Source organism: Myotis yumanensis, unplaced genomic scaffold (genome assembly GCF_028538775.1).
Source record: "Myotis yumanensis isolate MYYU_CA2020_CCGP unplaced genomic scaffold, mMyoYum1.0.hap1 SCAF_1, whole genome shotgun sequence".
NCBI classification, from domain to species: Eukaryota; Metazoa; Chordata; class Mammalia; order Chiroptera; family Vespertilionidae; genus Myotis; species Myotis yumanensis.
In genome coordinates, this window is record NW_027223752.1 from 133,941,220 (window position 1) to 133,963,146 (window position 21,927).

General features: G+C 39.3%; 1 protein-coding gene and 1 pseudogene across 1 annotated transcript in view; both read left to right on the forward strand.

Annotated features, from left to right (window-relative positions):
• Positions 1-21,927, forward strand: part of FAM107B (family with sequence similarity 107 member B) — a 257,966-nt gene that overhangs the window by 10,820 nt on the left and 225,219 nt on the right. The window lies entirely within an intron of this gene.
• The window catches only part of LOC138998835 (transmembrane emp24 domain-containing protein 10-like), a 109,553-nt pseudogene that overhangs the window by 2,058 nt on the left and 85,568 nt on the right, over positions 1-21,927 (forward strand).

Below are 21,927 nucleotides of genomic sequence, written 5' to 3' on the forward strand. Positions count from 1 at the left end.
AGACACAGGCAAAGTCTCTTCAAATTCAAGAAGATTGAAATCATATCAAGCATCTTCTCAGATCACAATGGCATAATATTGGAAATCGAGTACAATAAAAACAATCACAAAAAATCAAACACTTGGAAACTAAATAGCATGCTATTAAACAATGATTGGGTACCAAAGAGATCAAAGAAGAAATAAAAAATATCCTGGAAACAAATGACAACAAAAACACAACAATCCAAACTCTAGGGACACAGTAAAAGCAGTCCTGAGAGGGAAGATCATAGCATTGCATGCCTACCTGAAAAAGCAGGCAATTGTCTAACTCTGCAACTTGAAGAATTAGAAAGAGAGCAACAGAAAAGCCCAGAGTAAGCAGAAGGAAGGAAATACTAAATATTAGAGTGGAAATAAATGACATAGGGACCAAAAATCAATACAAAAGATCAATGAAACCAAGACCTGGTTCTTTGAAAGGATAAACAAGATTGATGAACCTCTAGCCAGGGTCACCAAGAAGCAAAGAGAGAGGACCCAAATAAACAAAATCAGAAATAAAAGAGGTAAGAAAAAAAAACCCAAGATGGCGGCATACGTTAACGCTGGAATTTGCTGCCTCAAACAACCACTTCAAAAATACAACTAAAAGACTGAACGGACACCATCCAGAACCACAGGAAGGCTGGCTGAGTGGAAGTTCTACAACTAGGAGGAACTGAGAATCAGAGGAGGCGCAGTGCTGAAGTAAAATACTAAGGTGCGGAGTGCGCGCTGCGCGGGCTGGTGGCTGAGGGTGCGGTTGACTGTTTCAATCCAGAAGGAGCCTCAGACTCTGAGCTCCAGATCTGGGCGAGTCTCTAGGGTCCCAGACTCAAACGGGAGAAGCAGGACTGTCTGGCTACGGTCCCTCCGAGGTTTGCAGCGGTTGCTGGGACAGAGAGGCAGAGCCCCTGGGGACGGACTGAGAGCAGGCATAACTGCTCCCTCCTCCACCCTGTTGATCCCGTGGGACCCGCCCCGCCCAAGCCCTGCACAGAGGCATTTGCCGGATAGCCTCAGGCAAAGGCTAGATTAGCACCTTCCTAGAGGACACAAATTCTTCCACTGCAGACACAGCTGGTTATCACAGCCAGTCGGCCTGGAGGTCAAATCCCTCTAGTATTAACAACCACAACAATCAAGGCTTAACTACAACAAGACTGCGCACAAAGACCACTAGGGGGTGTACCAAGAAAGCGTAAAAAATGCGGAGACAAAGAAACAGGACAAAACTATCAAGGGAGGATATTGAGTTCAGAACCACACTTTTGAGGTCTCTCAAGAGGCTTCTAGAGTCTGTCGATAAACTTGATGAGATGTACAGGAAATCTAATGAGACCCTCGATGGTGTGATAAAGGACCATCTAGAAAGTAAGCATACACTGACTGAAATAAAGAATATTATACAGACTCCCAACAACAGACCAGAGGAGTGCAAGAATCAAGTCAAAGATTTGAAATGTGAAGAAGCGAGAAACACCCAACTGGAAAAGCAAAATGAAAAAAGAACCCCAAAATACAAAGATAGTGTAAGGAGCCTCTGGGACTATCAAGCGTACCAACATCAGAATTATAGGGGTACCAGAAGATGAGAGAGAGCAGAAGATGAAAACCTATTTGAAGAAATAATGACAGAAAACTTCCCCCACCTGGTGAAAGAAATGGACTTACAGGTCCAGGAAGCGCAGAGAACCCCAAACAAAAGGAATCCAAAGAGGACCACACCAAGACACATCATAATTAAAATGCCAAGAGCAAAAGACAGAGAGAGAATCTTAAAAGCAGCAAGAGAAAGAAACTCAATTACCGACAAGGGAATACCCATACGACTGTCAGCTGATTTCTCAACAGAAACCATGCAGGCCAGAAGAGAGTGGCAAGAAATATTCAAAGTGATGAATAGCAAGAACCTACAACCAAGATTACTTTATCCAGCAAAGCTATCATTCAGAATTGAAGGTCAGATAAAGAGCTTCACAGATAAGGAAAAGCTAAAGGAGTTCATCACCACCAAACCAGTATTATATGAAATGCTGAAAGGTATCCTTTAAGAAGAGGAAGAAGAAGAAAAAGGTAAAGATACAAATTATGAACAACAAATATGCATCTATCAACAAGTGAATCTAAGAATCAAGTGAATAAATAACCTGATGTACAGAATGAACTGGTGATTATAATAGAATCAGGGACATAGAAAGGGAATGGACTGACTATTCTTGGGGGGAAAAGGGGTGTGGGAGGTGCGGGAAGAGACTGAACAAAAATCGTGCACCTATGGATGAGGACAGTGGGTGGGGAGTGAGGGCGGAGGGTGGGGTGGGAGCTGGAAGGAGGGGAGTTATGGGGGGGAAAAAAGAGGAACAAATTTAATAATCTGAACAATAAAGATTTAATAAAAAAAAAGAAATAAAAGAGGTAAAATAACATCAGACCCCACAGAAATACAAAGGATTGTAAAAAATACTATGAGCAACTCTATTCCAACAAACTGGTCAACCTAGAAAGAACGGACATATTCCTAGAAAAATACAACCTTCCAAAACTCAATCAAGAAAAATCAAAACATTTGAATAGGCTGATAACTATGTAGGAAATTGAAGCAGTAATCAAAAATCTTCCAGAAAACAAAAGCCCTAGACCAGATGGCTTCACAGGAGAGTTTTATCAAACATTCAAAGAAGAACTGAAACCTGCCCTCCTCAGACTATTTCAAAAAATTCAAGAGGAAGGCACACTTCCAAGCTCTTTCTATGAAGCCAGCATTACCCTAATACCAAAACCAGATAGAGACACTACAAAGACAAAGAATTACAAGGCAATATCTCCGATGAACATAGATGCTAAAATCTTCAACAAAATTCTAGCAAATAAGATCCAGCATTACATTAGAAATATCATACACCATGACCAAGTGGAATTTATTCCGGGGATGCAAGACTGGTATAATATCTGCAAATCAAGAAATGTGATACATCACATAAACAAATTAAGCGATGAAAACCATATAATCATATTAATTGATGCAGAAAAAGCATTTGACAAAATCCAACACCCTTTCTTGATAAAAATTCTCAGCAAAGTGGAAGGGGAATCATACCTCAACATAATAGAATCCATATATGACAAACCGATAGCCAACATCATACTCAATGGGAAAACATTAAAACCATTTCCCCTAAAACAGGAATAAGACAGGGATGCTCACTCTCACCACTCCTGTTCAACATAGTACTGGAAGCGCTAGCCATAGTGTTCAGACAAGAAGAAGAAATAAAAGGCATCCAAATTGGAAAAGAAGAAGTAAAACTCTCATTATTCACATATGACATGATATTGTACATAGAAAACCCCAAAGACTCCATCAAAAACCTATTAGACTTAACAAATGAATTTGGCAATGTAGCAGGACTCAAAATTAACTCCCAGAAATCTATGGCTTTTTTATACACCAATAATGAACTCACAGAAAGAGAAACAAACAAACAAACAAAAACCCAATCCCATTTACCATTGCAACAACAAAAAAATTAAGATACCTAGGAATAAATTTAACTAAGGAGGTAAAAGACTGGTACTCAGAAAACTACAGGACATTGACAAAAGAGATAGAGGAAGACATAAACAGATGGAAGAACATACCATGTTCATGGATTGGTAGAATCAACATCATTAAAATGTCCATACTACCCAAAGCAATCTATAGCTTCAATGCAATCCCCATTAAGATACCAACAGCATATTTCACAGACCAAGAAAAAACTCTCCAAAAATTCATCTGGAATGAAAAAAGTCCCCGAATAGCCACAGCAATTTTGAGAAAGAAGAACAAAGTTGGAGGAATCACAATACCAGATATCAAGCCATAGTACAAAGCCACTGTTCTCAAAACTGCCTGGTTCTGGCACAAGAACAGACATGTAGACCAAAGGAACAGAACAGAGAACCCAGAAATCGACCCAAGTCATTATGCTCAATTAATATTTGACAAAGGAGGCAAGAGCATACAATGGAATCAAGACAGTCTCTTCAATAAATGTTGTTGGAAAAATTGGACAGATACATACAAAAAAATGAATCTAGACCACCAACTTACACCATACACCAAAATAAACTCAAAATGGATAAAGGACTTAAATGTAAGATGGGAAACCATAAAAATCTTAGAAGAATCCATAGGCAGCAAAATAATCAGACATATGTCGTAGCAATATCTTTACCAATAGAGCTCCTAGGGCAATGGAAACTAAGGAGAAAATAAACCAATGGGACTACATCAAAATAAAGAGCTTTTGCACAGCAAAAGAAACCATCAACAAAACAACAAGAAAGCCCACTCCATGGGAGAACATATTTGCCAATGTATATCTGGTAAGGGCCTAATCTCCAAAATTTATAGGGAGCTCATACATCTTAACAAAAAGAAAATAAACAGTTCAATTAAATAATGGGCAAAGGACTTAAACAGACCCCTTTCAAAAGTTGACATACAGAAAGCCAATAGACATATGAAAACATGCTCTAAGCCACGAATCATCTGAGAGATGCAAATCAAAATGACAATGACATATCATCTCACACCTGTCCGGATGTCTATCATCAACAAATGGTAAGTGCTGGCGAGGATGTGGAGAAAAAGGAACCCTTGTGCACTGCTGGTGGGAATGCAGACTGGTGCAGCCACTGTGGAGAACAGTATGGAGTTTACTCAAAAAACTAAAAATGGAACTCCCATTTGACCCAGTAACCCCACTTCTAGGAATATATCCCAAGAAACCAGAAACACCAATCAGAAAGGACATAGCAACACAATTTACAATAGTTAAAATTTAGAAACAACCTAAGTGCCCATCAGCAGATGAGTGGATTAAAAAGCTGTGCTACATCTACACAATGTAATACTACACTGCTCTAAAAAGGAAAGAACTCTTACTATTTGTAACAGCATGGGTGGGTATAGAGAGCATTATGCTAAGTGAAATAAGCCATTCAGAGAAAGAGAAATATCACATGATCTCACTCATTTGTGGAATATAATGAACAAAAATAGGTACAGAGAGCATCGAACAAAATGTTAAACTTCATTGGGAAGACAGGGGAGACCTGGAGGGGGCGGTGTAGGAGATCAACCAAAGGACTTGTATGCATGCATATAAGCAAAGCCAATGGACACTGACACTAGGGTGGGCGAGGGCATGTGCTAGGGGGTGGGGATGACAGGGGGAAGTCAATGGGTGAAAAAGGAGACATGTAATTCTATATGTCATACTTTAAACAAACAAAAATACAACTAAACTAGAGAACAACCATCATTTAGAACCATCTGAAATCTAGCTGAACAGAAGTGCTACAACTAAGGATATAAAGAAGAAGCCACATTGAGACTGGTAGGAAGGGCGGAGATGCGAATGGCTGGTCTCACACCCTTGTATGGTGGATAAAAAGGAGAGAAATCTCAGCTACAGTGGTCTCCCATGAGGAGCAAGGGGTCTCAGCCCCACACCAGGCCCCCTTGCCTAGGGTCCCAGTGCTGGGAAGAAAAGTCCCCATAACTTCTGGCTGTAAAACGCAGAGGGGATTGAGGCTGAGGGAGGCAGAGGCTGCTGGTGATCCAGACAGCTCCTCTTTAAGGTCCCACACAGAGATTTGCTTGGACTCACTCCTAAGTTTCAGCATGGAGTAGCTCCAAAGGCACCAGGGACATATGGAGAGGAACTGAACTTTCTGGCATCAGGATGAGAGCTCCAGGGGCAGCTTTCTCCCAGACAGAAGTGTTGGTAGAGACTACTGTTCTTTTTCTGAGCCCTTACCCCAAAGAGTCAGCAGGCTGCCATATCTGAGTCTCCATCAATCTGGCTATCACTATTTGCCCTGCCCTAAGACCCGGCCCACTAACTTGTGGGTCCACTCAAGCTGTTTCCATTGGTTTTTCTATACAAATGACCTTTCATGGCTCATACTTCAGATTTTCCTAAAGTCTCTCAAACCAGTTGTATCTGGTGGCCACAGGCCCGGCACTAGCAGCAGCCAGCCTTGGTTCATGGCTCGGCTTCATCTCAGCACCTCCATGCCTACCACAAGTTGCAGCCATCTGCAGATCACTTTGTAGCTCATGCCAGGTAGCCTGGTGGCTGACCTTGGCCTACACCTCCTGGAAGGCCCCAGAGCCAGTGCACCCAGTGGATAGCTTCAGACTGTGTTGATGTACCACCATCCAACCACCTCCTCAAATGACACACTCAAGAGGCAGACTTCATGGGCATCAGAGTCCTACTTTGTGGGGTGGACCCCTGCACAGTTGATCTGTTGCAGCCAGTTCTTTCAGCCAACTGGCCTTGGGGTAAATCCCTCCTATTGACCTGCCAACAGTAATCAAGGCTCAACTAGAAGAGGAGTGTGTACATATCCCACAAGGTTGGGGGCGGGGCACACCTAAAGTGCCCAGCTCAGGTGAATGGAGAGGCTGTGCCACTGATACCTACAGGATACCCACTAAGGTAACCACTCTACCAAGCCTGGGGTACATAGCAGCTATACCTAATACAGAGAAACAAACACAGGAGGCTGCCAAATTGAGGAGGTAAAGAAATATGTCCCAAATGAAAGAACAGAACAAATATCCAGATAAAGAACTAAATAAAATGAAAATAAGCAGTATATTAGATGCAGAGTTTGAAACACTGGCTAAAAGGATGCTCACTGAACTTAGGGGAAGAGTAGATGAACTTTGAGAGAACTTCATCATGTGCTTCATAAAAAAGCACATGGAATCCATAAAAAAGAACCAATCAGAAATGAAGGCTGCACTAACTGAAATGAAGAATCATTTACAAGGAGTCAACATTAGAGTAGATAAAGCTGAGAATCAAAACAGTGATTTGGAATATAAGGAAGCAAAAAGCACCCAGTCAAAACAGCAAAAAGAAAAATCTCCCTCCCCCCCAAAAGTGAGGATAATATAAGGAGCCTTGGGACAACTTCAAGTGTACCAACATTGAGATCAGGGGTTGCTAGAAGGAGAATAAGGAGAGCAAGAAATTGAAAACCTATTTGAAAAAATAATGACAGAAAATTCCCTAACCTGGTGAAGGAAATAGGCACACAAGTCCAGGAAGCACAGAGAGTCCCAAACAAGATGAACCCAAAGAGGCTCATACCAAGACACATCATAATTAAAATGCAAAGGGTTAAAGACAAAGAGAGAATCTTAAAAACAGCAAGAGAAAAGCAGTTAGTTGCTTATAAAAGAGCTCCCATAAGACTGTCAGCTGATTTCACAACAGAAACTTTGCAGGCCAGAAGGGATTGGCAAGAAATATTCAATGTTATAATAAAGCAAGGACCCACAACCAAGATTAATCTACCCAACAAAACTATCATTTAGAATTGAAGAACAAATAGAGAGCCTCCCAGACAAGAAAAAGTTAGAATTCATCACCACCAAATCAGTATTATATGAATGTTAAAGGATCTTCTTTATGAAGCAGAAAAAGATAAAAAGCTAAAAATATAAACAATAAAATAGCAATTAATACATGTCTATCAACAATTAAATCTAAAAAACAAAAGCAAATGAACAAGCAGAACAGAAACAGACTCATAGATGCAGAGAACATTTTTTTTTTATAATCTTGGTTCATTCACAACAGATGGCTATTGTTGTGTTGGCTGTTGTCATTTTTTAAAAAATATTTATATTTATTTATTTCAGAGACGAAGGGAGAGTGAGAGATAAAAACGTCAATGATGAAAGAGAATCATTGATTGGCTGCCTCCTGAATGCCCCCTATTGGGGGTCGAGCCCACAACCCGGGCTTGTGCCCTTGACTGGAATCGAACCTGGACCCTTTAGTCCACAGGCCAATGCTCTATCCACTGAGCCAAATCATCTAGGGGGCACAGAACATTTTGATAGTTGCCAGATGGGAACAGTGTTGGAAGGATGGGTGAAAAAAGTGAAGGGGTTAAGAAGTACAAATTTGTAGTTATGGAATAGTCATGTAAAGTTAGTTACATGAAGTCATGTAAAGGTAGTTACGTAAAGTCAAAATATAGTCAATAATATTCTAATAACTATGTATGTTGTAAGATAGGTATGAAATTTTTTTCAGGATGATCACTTAGTAAGTTACAAAATGTCTAATCACTGGGAAGTATACCTGAAACTAATGTAATATTTTATGTTAACTGTAATTGAAAAATAAAAAATGATTTAAAAAATCCTAATCTACAATTTGTTATACATAAAGGATCAGACTGTCAAATCAGAATCACATGAATCAGAGATCTTGCCCAGTGTCAAGCTTCACTAATAATTTAAAGAATAAGTCATCAAGAGGTAGGTATGGGGCATGGAGGGTGGCTCTCACTGTGTGACATGACTTCACTTGGTCTCATAGCTGACGTCTTCTGGGCCAGAGAGTTGCATGTCCATTGCAGAAAGAAAGTACCTGAGAACCATCCTCAACTATATGGTTTGAGATAGATTTTCAATTTTTAGGTGTTTTGAATTAAAATATATTTCTAGATTTATAGTAAAAATAGAAAAAGAAAGAAACATGTGTCAGAATGTCCTTCCTTTTTAAAGCTGCATAATATTCCATTGCATGTGTATATCACACTTTGTTTACACATTCATCTATTGATGAACACTTGAGTCATTTCTACCTTTTGATAATTGGGAATAATGCTGCTATCAGTATGTGTGTACAAATATATCTTCAAGACCTTATTTTCAGTTCTTTTGAGTGAAATTTCTGGATCATAAGGCAATTTTTAAATTTTTTGAGAAACTGACATACTATTTTCTAAAATGTTTGTACCACTTTATATTTCCAAGAGCAATGCACAAGGGCTCCAACTTCTCCACATCCATGCCACCACTTGTTACTTTCTGAAGTTTTTGTTTGTTTTGATAATAGCCATCCTAATGGGTATGAAGTGCTATCTCATTGTGTTTTAAATTTGCATTTTCCTAATGATTAGTGATGTTGAACATCTTTTTATGTGCAAAAGTCATTGGCCATTTGTAATCTTCTTTGTAGAAATGTCTATTCAATAACTTTGCCCATTTTTAAATTGATTTTTTAAATTTGTTGTTGTTGAATTATAAGAGTTCTTTACATAGTCTGGATATTAAACCCTTATCAGATATATGATTTGTAAATACTTTCTTCTATTCTGTGAGTTGCCTTTTCTCTCTGTTGATAGTGTCCTTTGATGTACAAAAATTTGTAGTTTTGCCCAGCCAGTGGGGCTCAGTTTGTTGAGTGTCCCATGCACCAGGAAGTGGCTGGTTTGATTCCTGGCTGGTCATGGTACATGCCCTGTTGCAGGTTTGATCCTCAGTAGGGGGCATGCAAGAGGCAGCCAATTGATGTTTCTTTCTCATTGATGTTTCTCTCTCTATCTCTTCCTTCTTCACTCTGAAATCAATGAAAACATATTTTTTTCAAAATATATTTTATTGATTTTTTACAGAGAGGAAGGGTAAGGGATAGAGAGTTAGAAACATCGATCAGCTGCTTCCTGCATACCCCAAACTGGGCATGTGCCCGCAACCAAGGTACATGCCCTTGACCGGAATCGAACCTGGGACCTTTCAGTCCTCAGGCCAATGCTCTTTCCACTGAGCCAAACGGTTAGGGCTGAAAACATATTTTTAAAATTTCTTATAGTTTTGATTAAGTCCAGTTTATCTATTCTTTCTTTTGCTGCCTGTGCTCTTGGTGTCATAGTCAAGAAGTCATTGCCAAATATAGTATCATGAAGCTTTTTCTCTATGATATATAAATATATATACATATACTAGAGGCCCGGTGCACAAAAATTTGTGCACTCGGGGGGCGGGGGGAGGGGGTTCCCCCAGCCCGGCCTGTGCCCTCTCGCAGTCTGGGACCCCTCGGGACATAACGACCTGCTGGCTTAGGCCTGCTCCCAGGTGGCAGAGGGCAGGCCCAATCCCTAAGTGCAGCCCCTGGTCAGGCTCAGAGCAGGGCCGATTGGGGAGTTGGGGCGCCGCCCCGTCATGCACAGAGCAGGGCAGATCGGGAGGTTGCGATGCCACCCTCAGTCACGCTCAGGGTAGGGCCGATTGGGGGGTTGGGGCACCACCCCCTGTCACACTCAAGGCAGGGTCGATGGGGAGGTTGCGGCGCCACCCCCTGTCACTCACAGAGCAGGGCCCATCAGGGGTTTGGGGCGCTGCCCCCTGTCACTCACAGAGCAGGGCCCATCAGGGGGGTTGGGGCTCTGTACCCTGTCACACACAGAGCAGGGTCAATCAGGGGGTTGGGGAGCTCCCTCCTGTCATGCACAGAGCAGGGCCGATCAGGGGGTTGGGGCGCTTCACCCTGTCACACTCAGGGCAGGGCCAATGGGGAGGTTATGGCTCTACCGTCACACACAGAGCAGGGCCCATGGAGGGGGGTTGGGGTGCCACCCTCTATCACCCACAGAGCAGGGCCGATCAGGCGGTTGGTGTGCTCCCCCCTGTCAAACACAGAGCCGCAGGGCAATCAGGGGATTGGGGAGCTCCCCCCTATCAGGCACGGAGCAGGGCTGATCAGGGGGTTTGGGAGCTGCCCCTTGTCACGCTGATCCCGGTGCCGGGAGGCATATTACCCTTTTACTATATAGGATAGAGGCCTGGTGCATGGGTAGGGGCTGGCTGGTTTGCCCTGAAGGGTGTCCTGGATCAGAGTGGGGGTCCCCACTGGGGTGCCTGGCCAGTCTGGGTGAGGGGCTGAGGGCTGTTTTCCAGCTGGCGAGTGACTAAAGCTTCCAACCGCTCCTTGTTTTCTTTTTTTTCTTTTTTTTTTTATTCTGGGCCAGCTTTAGTGCTGAGGCCTCGCTGCTGAAAACATGGATACAATGTTTCGGTCCGCCTGGCTTTCAGTCCGGCTGGTTTCTGGTGTTTTGTTTAGCTTCTTATTTGCAGCATAGTACATAGTTTCTTAGAGTTGCAGCTGAGAGGCCAGCAAGTGAGGCGGGGAACATTGGAGTCTGCAGCAAGCAAGTCTCATGCTCGCTTCAGTGCCTGGCTGCCGGCCACCATCTTGGCTGACAGTTAATTTGCATATACTCACTGATTAGCCAATGAAAAGGGTAGCGGTCGTATGCTAATTACTATGTTTCTCTTTTATTAGTGTATATATATATATATATATATATATATATATATACACACACACACTATATATGTGTGTGTGTGTGTGTGTGTGTGTGTGTGTGTGTGTGTGTGTATATGATTTCAGAGAGGAAGGGAGAGGGAGAGAGAGATAGAAACATCAAGATGAGAGCGAGAATCATTGACCGGCTGCCTCCTGCACGCCCCCTCCTGGGGATTGAGCCTGCAACCCGAGCTTGTGTCTCTGGCTGGAATCGAACTTGGGACTCTTCAGTCAGCAGGCCAAGGCTCTATCCACTGAGCCAAACCAGCTAGGGCTCTATGTATTCTTTTAAGAGTTTTAGTTCTTTACATTTTAGATCTTAGTTCTTATATTTAGGTCTTTGATCCCTTTTGAGTTAGTTTTTGTAATATGGTGTAAGGTAAGGATCCAAATGCATTTATTTTTGCATGTGGATATCTAATTTTTGCAATACCATTTTTTGGAAAGACTGTCCTTTCATTGAATGGTCTTGGCACTGTTGTGAAAAATCTTTTGACCATATATATATGTGAGGGTTTATTTCTGAGCTCTCTATTCTATTCCACTGGTCTATATATCTTTCTTTATGCCAGTACCACACTGCTTTGATTACTGTAGCTTTGTAGAGGTTTTGAAATCCGACTTTCAACTTTGTTCTTTTTTTCCAAGATTTTCTTGGCTATTTGGGTTCCCTTGAAATTTCATATGAATTTTAGGATGAATTTTTCTATATCTAGAAAAAATCATTGGGATTTTGATAGGGATTGCATTGAAACTATAGATTGTTTTGGGTAGTATGACATCTTAACAAGATTTGGAATTCTAACTCACGAACATGGTTTGTCTTCCCATTTATCTGTGTCTTCTTTAATTTCTTTCAGCAATGTTTTCTAATTTTCAATATACAGGTCTTTTGCCTCTTAGGTTAAGTTTATCCCTAAGTATTTTATTCTTTTTGATGCTATTGTAAATGAAATTTTCTTAATTTTCTTTAGATTGTTCATTGTTGGTGTATAGAAATGCAATTGATTTTTTGTGCATAGGCTTTTTATTCTATAATTTTGCTGAATTTATTAGTTGTGTGTGTGTGTTTGTATGTATGTGTACTTGTGGAATCTTTATAGTTTCTTCTTATAAAATCATATCATCTGTGAAAAGAGATAATTTTAGTTCTTCTTTTCTAATTTCATTGACTTTCCCCCCACTCCTTTATTTTTTGTCTAATAGCTTTGGCTGGAACTTCCAATACTTTTCAACAACACTGTTGAATAGATGTTGCTAAAGTGAATATCCTCAGTTCCTTATCTTTGAGGATAAGTTCCAGTCTTTCTCCATTGAGTATGATGCTATTATTGAGTATAATGTGGGTTTTTCACATATGGTCTTTATTGTGTTGAAATAGTTTCCTTCTATTTCTAGTTTGTTGAGTACTGTTACTATGAAAGTGTGTTCAATTTTGTCAATACTTTCAGTGCATCAATTGATGTGGTCATATGTTTTTTCCCCTTCATGCTATTAATGTGGTATTTTATATTAAATGATTTTTGTATGTTGAACAATCCTTGCATTCTAGGGATAAATCCTACTTGGTTATACTGTAATTCTTTTAGGATATGGTGTAATTCTTTTTGCTAATATTATGTTGAGTATTTTTCCATCTATAATCATCAAGGATATCGGTCTCTAGGTTTTTTTTCTTGTAATGTCTTTGTCTGATTTTGACTAGTGTATTGCTGGCCTTATAAAGTTAGAAAGTAGTCCTTCCTCTTCAATTTGTTGGAAAAGTTTGAGAAGGATTGGTGTTAATTCTTTCCATGGTTGGTAGAATTCAATAGTGAAGCTATCTGGCCCAAGGCTTTTTTGTTGGGAGGTTTTTGGTTACTGATTAAATCTCCTTACTAGTTTTATAGGTCTATTCAAATATTTTACTTCTTAACAATTCAGTCTTGTTGAAGAGGAGTTACTTTGACAGCATCACAGAAGTATGGTAATTATAACCACCTATTGAGCACTATCAATAGACTATGCATGATAGTAAGTGCTTTACATGGACTAGCTTATTTGATTCTTTTAAGTCTTATAAAATGTTAGTTCCTGATAATACCAATCAATCCTGTGCTCAAAACCCTTCAATGGTTCCCCAGTTCCCTTGGAGTATAAGTCAAGTCTTTACAGTGGCCCACCGGTCCTATACAAACTATCCCCCAATACCCCCAATACCTTTCTGGATTCATCACCTACCATTGTTACTGATAAAGAAACTAGGACTCAGGGGAAGTAAACATTGGACCCATTTCCACTCTAAGAGTAATCCTTCCAGTAGATGGAGAAGCTCAAGTCAACTGTTCAAAGCATGACTTTCTTGGGCAGTGCAGAACTTACACTCTCAATAACTAAATTGCTGCTTGTTCTGCTTTCCTTGTCTAGGCTCCATGCCCATCCTTCCTCTTTTCTTGGCACAGTCTATGTTAAAATCTAGGGTAGCTTAATTAATTGGGTTTCAGCTTTCTTTTTTAGTATCATATTCCAGTCATACTCTCGTGAAGCTACATCAAGGCTATGTTAACTGGAAGTTAGTGGAGAGACTCCTGGATACCTATTAACAGAAAAACTCTTGGAGGTGTTCACCACTATAGGCAACTGATTTCTTTCAACAACTTGATTTTAATTTTCAATGTTTTATAGTTGTCTTGAAGTCCAGCCTTGGGAGTATCTATAGATGGCAGTGCTGCTTAAAAGCATATTGCAAACTTTTGGGGGTAAACATCTATAACCCTTCATCCCAACCTAACTCTGTATTATCCTTATTTGAGCATTATTGGGGGTAACTCTGCTGGGCTGCATTTCTGTTTTATAGTACAAACCAGTTTTCCTGCATGTCTTTAGAATTAAGTCTTTTCATTTTTTCTATGAATCCCAATAGAAAAGAATCCTATGCTACCTATAAAAATAAATACTCTATTAAAAAAGCTCTCTGCTAGACATATAATTTGAAATAATTATTTTAATAGAAAGTAACTTATATTTTCAAGCTATCAAATGTTAGTTTTCTAGTTCCTTCTCATGTTCCTGAGAAAAATCATGAACTGCCCCCATGCTAAACATGGAAGACATCTTAGTGAGTTGGTAAGAATCCTATCCCATTCCTTTTAAGCCCTGATGATTTCTTATGCTGGGTTTCTACTTTCAAAAGATGTTAAACACAGTGGCATGATATACCCAGTATACTCAGATAGGAGTTTTCCAAACTAGATATTCAGTTGCATCCCAACTGGAAAAGAGAGAGAGAGGGAGAGAGAGCTTCTTGTCTTCTCTTAGAGTAAAGTAAAATAAACAGTCCTCATAAACCATGAAAATTTACATTGTACAGCTTTGACTATTGGAGACTATCCATTAATAACTGCAGAGAATGGCAAAAATGCCAAATGTTCATTCAGATCAATTAGAGCTGATGGGCACATATATTCCAAAGAAAGAAAGAAAAGTTGAGTGTACAATTTTGTAGAATTTAAAGCATCATTTTCAAGTGAGGTTACTCCTGCATTTAAAATTCAGATAAGAATGATAAATATTTTCTAAGTAGGTGTTGATATGTTGGAAGGAGAAAGGTATAAAAGGAAGAGGTCAGCCCATTTTTGAGCAGTATCTATTTCTAGCTCATCAGAGGGAATCTGGGAATCTGTCCATGACCTAGTTGATCCTTTGCCCTCATTTTCACAGGTGGTTAATAAAAGAGTAGGGCTTACTTTGTACCTGGGCAATGTCTAAGCAAAGCACCAGCAAGGATATTCCAATTTATTGACAAGACCCATTTCCCCCAAATATCTGTGTCTGTAGAATTGGAATTTCCATCCTCCGTTTATATAACATGCAGTGTACTTCAATTTAAAAACATCCAATATTCTACTCACTGGCCATGCTGGAAAAGTTTATATTTCTTATGCTGTAGGAACCACAACGGCTATTTGAATGAATGTGCTATATCAATTATGGGAAATTAGAAGTTCTTCACAAGGGCTTATGTTAACCTGATCTGAATTGCCTTAGGTTTTGCACTCACAGTTCCTCCTTTCCAAAGGAAATAGAACTCATCAAGTTAACACTTTTTCCAATATGAAACTGACACTCTTGGTTTCATAATTCCACACCAGAAGAGGTGAGAGCTTGGAAATTTGAGGCAATTAGAGGAAGGGGAAGTCTCCATAATAGGCATAGGAACTCTTGTGGGAAGTATTTATAATTTTGTTGTGGGAAGCTTGTTTGTGGTATTGCACATTCAGTTAAAAGGAAAATAACAACTCAAGTTATTTCTTATTTTCCATAGAAAGAAACTTCCCCTCAAATAAGTCACCTGCATTAGGAGTCAGTTTCTGTAACTTACAACATCAAATCTCAAAAAGAGATCTCATATTATTTATGACTAATGTAATTGATGTACTGCAATTTGTAAATAATAAACTGACTTTAAAAACTTAACATTTTTATTTTTTATATAAAACAATGGATAGTCTTATAAAAATTCAAATGTGACATATGTATACTTGTAATAGAGTCAATTCAAAATTATCCTTTAAAAAAGTTACTGATACATGGTCAAATAATCTTCACCAAATACACCAAGAATAAACAATAGGGAAAAGATAGTCTCTTCAAGAAATGGTGTTGGAAAAACTGGCTATCCACATATTAAAGAATGAAATTGGGCTATTATCTCATGCTGTACACAAAAATCAACTCAAAATGGATTAAAGAGGCTGGTTTGGGTCAGTGGATAGAGCATCAGCCTGGGGACTGAAGGGTCCTGGATTTAATTCCAGTCAAGGGCATGTGTCTGGGTTTCAGGCTTGATCCCCAGTGGGGGGTGTGCAGGAGGCAGCCAATCAATGATTCTCTCTTGTCTTTGATGTTTCTATCTCTCTCTCCATCTCCCTTCCTCTCTGAAATCAATAAAAATATATTAAAAATGGATTAAAGATCTGAAACCTTAAATATCTTAGAAGAAAAAATAGGGAGAAAACTCCTGGACATTGGTCTTGGCAACGAGTTTTTGGATTTCATATCAAAAGTACAGGCAACAAACAAACAAACAACAGCAATAACAACAACAACAACAAAAACACAAAGCACAGTCAATAAAAGCAAAAATTAGCTCTGGCCAGTGTCGCTCAGTGGTGACGCAGCAGCCCACGCACCATACCGTCTTGGGTTTGGTTCCTGGTCAAAGGCAGGTACCTGGGTTGGAGGTTCACTTTTGGCCCCCCAGGTGGGGTGCATGCAGGAGGCAACCTGTCAATGGGTCTTTCTTATTGATATTTCTCTTTCTTTCTCTCTATCTCTTCCCCCCTCTTTCCTTTCCACGCTCTCTGAAAGTCAATGGGAAAAATATCCTCAGGTGAGGATTAACAACAACAACAAAAAGCAACGATGAACAAGTGGAACTGTATACAACTAAAAAGCTTCTGCACAGCAAAGAAAACTATCAAAATTAAAAGGCAATGTTCAGACGGAGGGAAAATATTTGTAAATCATGTATCTGATAAAATCTAATATCTAAAATATGTAAGTTATACAATTCAATAGCATAAACATAACTTAATTAAAATATGGACAAAGAGCCTATATAGACATTTCTTCAAAGATACACAAATGGCTAATGGGTATATGAAAAGATGCTCAATTTTATTAATCACCAAGAAAATGCAAGTGAAAACCACAATGAGATATCACACCTATTAAGCCAACAATGCCAAAAAGGCAAGAATGTGGAGACAAGAGAACCCTTATACATTGTTGGTGGGCATGCCATTATCAAAACAGTATGGTGGTTGCTCAAAAAATTAAAAGTAGATTTACCATCTGATCCAACAACCCCACTTCTGGGTATATATCCAAAGGAAATGAAATCACTACCTTTAATAAATATCTGCACTTTCATTTCATGGAGGCATTATTTACAGTAGCCTATACTTGGAAACACCTAAGTCCTAACAACCTAAGTCCTACATGTCTGTCAATGGATTAGTGGATAAAGAAATGTCATACACACACACACACACACACACACACACGAATATTATTCAGCCTTAAGAAAGAGGCAAATCTTTCTTTGTCATTTGTGACAACATGGATAAACCTGGAGGACATTGTACTAAATGAAATAAGTTAGAAACAGAATGACAAATACTGCATGATCTCACTTTTATGTGGAATCTAAAAACTTGAACTCATAGTAACAGAGTGATTGCTGCCAGGGGCTGGGAGTGGTGAGGAAAAGGGGGAGATGTTGGTCAAAGGGTATAAACTTTCAGTTAAAAGACAAATAAATTTTGGCTACCTAATGTACAGCGTGCTGATTACAGTTAATAACAACATATTACAGACTTGAAATTGGCTAAGAGTAGCTCTCAAGTAGATCTCTTACCACAAAATAAGAGGTAACTATGTGGGAGGATGGATTTGTTAATTAGTGAATTGTGGTAATCATTTCAAAATGTACACATATATCAAAACACAAAACATCACATTGTACACCTGAAATATACACCTTTTATCTATTAATATTCCTCAATAAAGCTGGAAAAATATCACTCTCACACATCTGCTTTCTGGTATAATAACTCAAGGGGGAAAGAAAGGAGATGAGAGCTGGGGAGGTGATGGCCATCAGGAAGTGCTGGCCATGTTCCTGACTGTGAGTGATGGGTATTAGAAAATCACATACATAGAGGCCAAATAAAGGGTGAGGTCCTATCCATGAAAGCTCTTGAATGGGAACATCAGTGAGTACACCTTTCACCAGTAGTAATTCCTCTCTTATCGGGAATTGTTTTCCTTTTTGACTGAGCTGGGTGTTTTAGGAGAGATATACATGAAACAGTGATGGAAAAAGGAGACCTTTTGAATACGATGATACTTAATGAAGTGATGGTTCTCCCAGAAGATTCCCATTCCCCGGCCCTTTCCAGGATTCCAGGAGGCCTTTTGGTGGCTTCCAACAATTAGAGGCACATAGGGCTATATGTCTGCCCACCCACAACTTGTTTCCCAGTGATATGTTGTAATAAAGAAAGTCTCACATGAATTGTATCAGAGGTACAAATTTTTTTTTGGCAAGCAGCACAAAAAGAAGCATATTCCCTCATTCTATATGCCAGAGAAGTTCTCCAACTTTTACATAGTAGTCCCTTGTATGAATAAAGTGATAAATAGGAATGTGACAATATTCTAACAGCAAAATCAGCAAGCCTTATAGTCACAGGGGGTGAAGGAGCCCTCTATTAACGGTGGGTCAAAATCCAGGATGCTACTATAAAAGAGTTGGACTCCAGAACTTGCCACATTCTTACACTTCATTTTGCAAAGGCAAAAGTGCTAGTCAGTCATGTATCTGAATACCCTTCATTTCATAAGTGAAAAATGATTTCCAAAATCTCTTATGCTAATTAGTGAATCTTCTGGTCAGATTTAGCTAACCTCATTTGAAACACTTGCTATAGCCACCTCTGAAAGCAAACTTCCAATTAGAACTTCCTTCAAATACTAACTAACCACTTCTGAGCATTGGTTCCAAAACTTTCCTTGCTCCCAAGAAAGAACAAAGGAAAAACATGCTTGAATTTGGCCTTCAAACATTGTTGGGTGAGGATGGGATGCTTGGCACCTCTGTGTGAGAGGACAAGCCTATAAATAAAGCAAGCAATCTAGAGATGGCAGAACAGGAAGGCAAAAAAGCACGTGGGTCCTTCAGGATGCCATGGAGCCATTTTGGGCCATTTTAACTGTCCTTAGGGTATAGATACTCAAAGTGTTTACACTGAATATTTAAAAGTAATTACAAACTGTTTTCACAAGAATGATCATGACCCAACTATCCCTGGAAAACCTTCAGGTGGTATCATAGTCATTTCAAATTCAACATGTTTAGAGATGAACTCTTCCGCAAACCTCTATATATTACGTGGGATACGTTTAGCTGCAAGAAACAGAAAACCTTCTTTAAAGTTAGACCATATTGAAATGGATTATCTCACTTAAAAACGAGATCTGAGGTAGGGTGGTTCTAGGATTGATGGATTCAGCACTTCAATGAAATCACTGAGCATCTAGATTCCTCCATCTCTCTGTTCAGTCATCTACAACATTGGCTGCATCCTGCAAATTATTTCCTCTGTGGTTATAAAATAACTTCCTCCCTTCCCCACTACCTCTTCATTTTGGACAGTCCCTTTTCTGTCCCCTCTGTCACTGTTTTCTGACACTATCGCCAACACCTAGTTCGAGGTTGATGGCCCTTCCTGAGCTCCCCTGGCACTTGGTGTTTACCTCAATTAAAGCATTTATTAAACTGCATCTGTTTATTTATGTGTCTGACTCTTCCACTAAACTCTGAAGACCTTGAGGGCAGGGCTTTACATATTTTTCATTTTATCTATTACTAAAGGCCCAGTGTATGAAATTCGTGCATGGGTAGGGTCCCTAGCTGCTGCTGCCTGCTGGCTGGGGCCTCCCTTCCCCCAGCTGCCTGATGCCGCCACCTGCAGGGGGTGGAGGGGTTGTGGGAGAGCTGATGCCCGCCATGTTCTGTGCTGCCCCCTGGTGGTCAGCGCACATCTAACTCCTGGTCAGTTGAACTCCTGCCTGTGGGGATAATTTGCATATTAGCCTTTTATTATATAGGATGGGTAGTGCTTAGAATAATGCCTGGCACTAAAAAATGTTTATCAAAGGATGACTCAATAACATCAAAATCAGGAAAGAGGTTTATGAACCTTCATATATTCTTATCACATAATCTTTGTTTAGTATTGTCAATGTCTTTGTGTTCTACTCATTATTTTAGAAATGGATAGAAATAATTTAAGACCACTCCAGAGGATAGGAGCCAAGATAATTTTTCCCCTTGAAGAATGAACTGTCTATTACTCAGATTTGAGACAAAAGAGCCAGAAACATTTATTTGGAAGGCAACTCAGACAGAGGAAGCAGTCACTTTCCTTTTGACTATCTTTCTAGTTCATTTTCTGAACCCCTCAGTGGATTTCCCACTTGGCAAAGAACTAACCTCTTTATGCTTTCATTTCCCTATTTGCAAAATGAGGATAATGAAGATTCTTACGATTCTAGTACTGTATTGGGAAAAAATGACTATATGGCACTTTAAGCATTATAGGAGAAAATATGGAATATTAATAACACAAATAATACTATTAAAATGGGAGCAGAAGAAAACAAAGGTATGCATTTATCTTATTACTTTAATAGCATGTGGAAAGTACATGGATAATATTGTTCACATTAATAAGACACCAACCTACATTAAAGACATTGCCAAGAATGTTTTATTTTTTCCCCACAATTCTGGCTTTACAGTGCTTTTGCTTGAAAATTTTTTTTTACTGATCTGCAGAGACCTCAATATCTAAAAGACATTGTTAGTTAATCTGATTTAAGTTTGAAGCATATTATTTTGTACTTAATGGCTTACTTTCTAAATTCAAGATAAAAGCCATATTATTGTTGTTAGAGGGTGTTAAAGAAGTAATTTGATTTAATGAGGAATAAATAATTTCAAATAATATGTTCAGCAGGCTATTTCTTCTGTGCTTTCAGTAATTAGTGTGAAGTCTAACTTTGAAGCTTTAAAGTCTTTACTCACTCCTCAGTTCATCAAACTTCAATGGGCCCAGCATGTGCTATGTCAGGAAGTGGGCATGCCACAAAGAACAAAGCACTAGTTTACCTTTGAGTTGCTTGCCCTTAACACAGGAGTCAGGCAAATAAACAGCTGCAAAATGAAATAACAAATGCCGAAATGGCATCAACATATCTCATTTCTATGGCTTAGTGTTAAAAACATTTATATAATTATATACATTTTAATTATGAATTCTAATTATGCATTTTAATTATGATATGTCTTTTTTCTTTCCCAAAGAAATTTCCATAAACCCTAATTTGATATGTTTTTTATAATCATAATCTCAATTTTCCCCCATTTTGCTGTCTCCTAACTCCCTACTTCTATGTTTTCCTTTATCATTCTTTACTCCTTTTCTCCTGACTCATATTTATGCTTCAGCATTTCTGTTGTCACAGAGATCTTCTATCTCCAAGGTCATTCATCCATCCATTTATTCACCTTTCAACTGTTGTGTCAGGGATTCATTTAGTTTTGAAAAAAATGAAATGAACGAGACTTATCTCCTTCTCTTGAGGAGCTTGCTGTCTGGCCAACAGAAATGGAAATATCCATAAGAGCACAGGTGTATGATAGAAGTGTGGAGTACTAGGAAGGTAGGTAGTGAATCAACGCTGCACAAGAGCAGGGTCTCAAAGCTGAGAAGATATTCACCTAGTGAGCAAGGCAGAGAAAGGCATTTTTGGTAGCAAATGACTGAGAATCTAACTCTAATTGGTTAAAATAAGGAAGGACTTGTCTTATTTCACATAACTAGAAGTCCAGAGATTGACTGCCTTCAGAGTTGTTGAAAGAAGCAAAGATACTGAATCATGAAAAGATGTGAGAACATATTGTTTTTTCCTTTATCTAGGAACATTATTAGGAGAAGACTCTGCCTGCTTTAAGAAATCCTCAATGGTAAAATCTTTCACCTCCTGGAGATTTTCCCCCCCCCATGGTTTCTCTGCATGACATAGCAGTTTTGAAGTTTTAATCACACATCACCATCTACCTGCAGAAGTCATTATGCAGTGGTTTCCTTCTTTAAAAAAAAGTTTATTGTTGAGAGTACTA